This window comes from Seriola lalandi, unplaced genomic scaffold (genome assembly GCF_002814215.2).
Source record: "Seriola lalandi dorsalis isolate HSWRI2012SDOR001 ecotype SW California unplaced genomic scaffold, Sedor1 jcf7180002054353, whole genome shotgun sequence".
Taxonomy (NCBI): Eukaryota; Metazoa; Chordata; class Actinopteri; order Carangiformes; family Carangidae; genus Seriola; species Seriola lalandi.
In genome coordinates this window covers 1,444,150-1,449,230 of record NW_019524906.1, presented here as the reverse complement: position 1 = coordinate 1,449,230, position 5,081 = coordinate 1,444,150, and positions in this window count along the sequence as shown.

Sequence of the window (5,081 nt, the reverse complement as noted above, 5' to 3'; positions counted from 1 at the left end):
GGGGGGGTGGGGATGGGTGTCCAACAAGCATAAAAGTTTTAACTCACAGAGAGAAGTGGAGCAACAGTTTTCTGGTTAAGGTGACTCTTTGTGCAATTACATGTCCAGATTTGAGAACTGGGACATATTCCACCATTTTAAAATGTACATCAGAAAAAACCTCTTTAAAGAATTATCATAATAATCACAATTACAAATCAATCTATTATAAATAGTAGCCTATTTCTTTCTCACCCAAGTTAAACCATTTACTGAACTATAGATTTATTGAATGTTTATTATGATCAATATTATTCTTTTTCACTCTACTGCAATAATCTTGATTTGACATAGATGTTGGCCAAAAAAAAATTCTGTTCTGATTTGCAAAAGTGCATGATGGTCATTTGGCCATTTTATCCATCATTAGTAATCATTTAAGCTCTATATGGATACCAGATCCAGCCTTTAACTGCACAGACAGGGCGTTATTGCAGACAAAGAGATTCTGCAGTGGATACAACACTGCATGTTTAACATTCAGCACAGCTAGCCTTCTCAGAAAGCTTTGCAACTGTTATACAGGTTTCTTTTTCAAGAAAAGGAGTCTCCCAAAATGAGCTCAAATGACCTTTATCCCAACAAAATCTGAGACAGTAAGCAGAGAGCAGGTAGGGAGAGATCCATCCTGATCCCCCTCCTACCATTATGCGACTATGCAATAAGCTGCATATAACAGGGATGGTGGTAGTATAACAGAAATGTGTTTGTTTATGTTCATTTGATGTGGCAGCTCAAACCACCTTCAATCCAGATACCAAATATTCAAGTTTTTTTTCATTTTCATCATATTATTTTTTGCATTTAAATAATCATTTGCACTGAGAAAAAAAAAAAAAAAACATCAACAGGAACAACAAATTAATAACAATAGTGATAACCTTAAAATAAAAGCACACAAAATTCAGGATGGCCTTTCGCAAAGTGCTTTTGTTACAATCGCAGAAGCTGAAAAAAGGCAGTTGGATAGCAGTACACTAGGGGCCTTTTGAACTGTCCATCTACATGTCTGTCTGTCACACAGTAGAGGGATAGTGACGCTAGACAGACTGACTGAAACAGCCAACTGCAAAATGTTGACCATTTCCTCCTGCTGTCTACAGCTCACATCCTTTACACCTGCCAAAAACTCCAAAGTGGGAATCACAGTATGAAGTCATGGAATGTATCCTAAAATTGGTTTAGGTGACTGAAAACTGAAACTGTGTCTTCCTCCAGACATTATCCAATCCTCTCTCTCTCCTTTCTCTCCTGCTGATTCCCCTGCTGAGGGTGTGTGATCTTTGATCAAAGGCCAGTCGGCAGCAAAGATGTAGACTCTGAGTCCGGAGAGAGGAAGAGTGAGGGGAGAAGAAAGTAAGAGAACATTCACCTCCCCGCCTCTGTGCTTTTCCAAACCCATCTCCTTTCAAAAATGTTACAGTCTGACTAATAAGACTGAATCTCCAGTGGCTTCCTTCCCTCCAACAAACAATTCACTGGATCAATATTAGATGGAGAATTATACATTTAACTTTAATAACTTTACAATGAGGGAACTGTTCCTGCTTTTATCTTTCTGGGAACTATTATATTAAATATTGGTATGAACAACAAAGGCAAAGACGGAGAAGTAACTTGGGGGATGATCAGACATAACCACAAACTGAGCAGACATTGAAACCAATGCATAGCAGTGTATTTTCCACCTGAGAAGTACTTACATAGAGACAAAAGAGATCAGCAACATTCTCGTTGTTGCAGTTCAACAGTGTGAAATCTGTGGTGACCTCCTTTGTATTACAATTCTTATCATATTGTGGCCATGCAATTCCTACCAGCTTAGACGACCAACACTGAACCATTGCTCAGCAAATAGTCCATCACCCGGGCTTTCCAACCTCTCCCTGAAAACAACATCCAGCCTTCCCCTACCACCCGTATTTAATCCTCCTCCCTGTATGCCAACCTTTGTATCCCCAGAGATTGAGAAAAACTCCAAGTGCAAACTGTCCCCACTTGGCTGAGAGCAGCCAACAGACAGCAGGCTGCCTCTCTGAAGGACCCAGGGCTGTCTGTGCAAGTGCCAGAGCCACGCTGCGCATAGTGCCATACTGCATATGCTGCGCTCAGCTTGCTGTGCATCAAGAGCCTAATGGAAAACACAAAAAAATCAGGTGTGCAGCAAAATGACGAAGCAAAGCAAACAGTCCCCCTTCTGCCGTCACGAATCGCCGTAATAACAGTCACCCCGTCCTGCTTCGGTTGATTATTTACAGTTATTGTTATCATAGTTGTTGGTCGTCTTGTTTTATGGCCTTCAAAGATAGATTCACCAAAAATCTTTGATAACAGCATAGGAAAAAACATCAAGGTCAATTTTTGAAAACACTTGAACAATGAAGTTCTGAGACTGTCTTGGTGTAGCCTGTGTCAGAGTGACCTTGGTCTGGGGCTGAGGCTGGGGACACACCAGTTATGGAGCCATAGAGGCTGATAGAGACATGGCTCTGATGTAGTGGCTAGTACAGAGACATTATTATAAATTAATTCAAGTAAGGTTTAAACAGCTAAATGATCAATTTCAGAACCAATCCAATTGGCTTTTACAATTTGGTATTAAGATATGGGTAAAAAACAAGAACAAAGTACAAAACAAAAGGAGAAGGTGTGAGTCTTGTCAGTCCCTGCCCACTTAAGGCACACTGAGGCTCATGATGTTGCATTGTCCACCTGGTGGGAGTGAGCCTCAGCCCCACACTGCACAATACAACTGTCTGGAATATTAAAACAATAAGCTTAGTTCTGCTCAGGCAAGGCTCAAAGTCCCAGTCTGCTGCAATTAGAGAACATTTAAATTCAGTTCAACTTTTAAAAAAAATTAAAATGTATCATCCAATTCAGCAATGATCAAAATAACAGTGTCAAACAATAGTTTTTCATCAGTTCACTGAACAAATGTTGATAAAATCCCATCTCTAAATTTAAAGACAATTGGAATCAATATCTCTGGCACCTGCACACAGTACATCTCAGCCATCAGATCAGGACCAACTCAAATGTTCTGAATGTTTTCGGAGAGGCGTTGCTACTTTTTAAGTGCTTAAATGTTGTATATTTGGAATATTTTTAAGAGCAAATATAATTTGCTGTTTTCACACCATTTCTAGTTTACATCAGAAGTTACATCCAGAATCTCTTTTCAAGAGCCTTCAGGTTCAACAGTAAAACTCCATTAATCCAACATTAGATTGGTAGCTTAAATTGTCCAATGACTTGAATGCAAGCCATTTTTTGTCCTTTGGTATTTGTTGTTGTTGGACGTCTGTGTATTTCTTAATATGCTGTACATGATTATTTCTATGGAGGGGTTGGATGGACTCTTTATGAGACCATTGAGTATTAACCACACTGCTCTGTGCTCATGGAAACTCGCAGGCCTTTCTGAGGTCTCCTGCCCTTCTCCCATAAGCAGGACAAGGACATTTAACATTAGTGCAAACTTTTGCTCTCTCAGCTAAAGCACCATTTCCAGTGCTATCAGGCTTTATATCCATAACCCCACCCAAGCACCCATTTACCCCACCCTCCTGGCACAGCAACCCAGAACCACGACCCCAACCCCCACACATACATACGCATACACGCACAAACACACACGCACAGCCATGTAAAATTGTTAGAAAAAAAATAGCTGTAGCACAACACGTTATTTTAAGAGACATGAGTGTAGACAGACAGAAAAAAACTATACATCCTTAAACCTCTGATTCTATTGTCCACAAGGATACAAAGAGCGAGAGAAAGCAAACTCAAGTAAATATCTGTATGATTCCACACACCTTTCTGCATATGTATTCAAGAGGAGGGCATCTGTGTGTGGCTTAGTCAGGGAGGCCCAGTCTGGATAAATTATAGACATGCTTTCAATATCTCTAGTCTACAGTAGACTAAGATTGAGGGCAAAAAGCTTTGGTTAATCAAAAGACAATATAAGACATTTGGGGAAATATTGAGGTCCAGCAAAACATGGCTCACAGGTCTCAACAGGTAAAAATTCTGCCACATCAAGACAAAATGGGTGTAGGAGGTGATGGAGTCCATACCGAGTACCACTATACGTACAGATCACAAACCAGGTCGACATACCCATCTTACATTGGTCTGCCTGCGGAAGTCAAACTGTGCAATACTACACCCCATCTTTATCACAACAGTGAAGCAAAAATAGAAACTTATACTCTTAAAACCTAGCCAGCCCCTAACAATGACCAACAAGAGTAAACGAAGAGTAATGCAAATCTGCACCAAGAGCGCTGTGAAGTAAACAAGCAACTGTCCAGTGAGTTGTTTAACAATATGGTAGTTCTGCTTCTGTGGTACCGTGGACCTATTATCACTGTGGTTCCTCAGAGAACATGTGTAGTTATGAGAGTAGCTGGTGAACAGATGGGGTAGACACGAAGTTTGTTTATCCAAGCTTGTCCTGAGACCCTCCAGCCTGCCAGCCAGCAATGCATGCTTGTGCACACAAGAAATGCGCGCACGCACACACAAACACACAGCCCTTTCTTCTTCATCTGTCTCCTCCCTCTATCCCATTTCTCTTAACATTAAGGCATGAAGACAACTATATTTCTTTCAACAACTTACCTCAAGTGCAATCAGTTACATGGATTAATTTAGTCTTTTTTTAATGTCACAATGTCCAAAATGTTGTGTCTTGCCTAGCTTCTCTTTTTGAGATCTGAACTTGCTTGCATGTTTTCGGTTTGATTTTTTTTTTTCTTTTTGGCAGCATGTCATCAAAACCTGAACAAAACCAGTGAAGAAGCTCAACTTCACCGCCATGGACAGAAGAAAGGGAGGACTGATCTCATTTGCAACTGGTTTGTTTCAAAGTACCCGTTTTGTTGACAAAAGTGCCCTCCTCAGTAACAGTGCATTCATAACCTGCCTCTTTCCAATTAACGTGCTAAAGGGACTTATAGTTGCACTACAGAAGTACTGTAGAAATTATGGGGGTGGTGGTGGTGTGTGTGTGTGTGTGTGGGGGTGGGGTG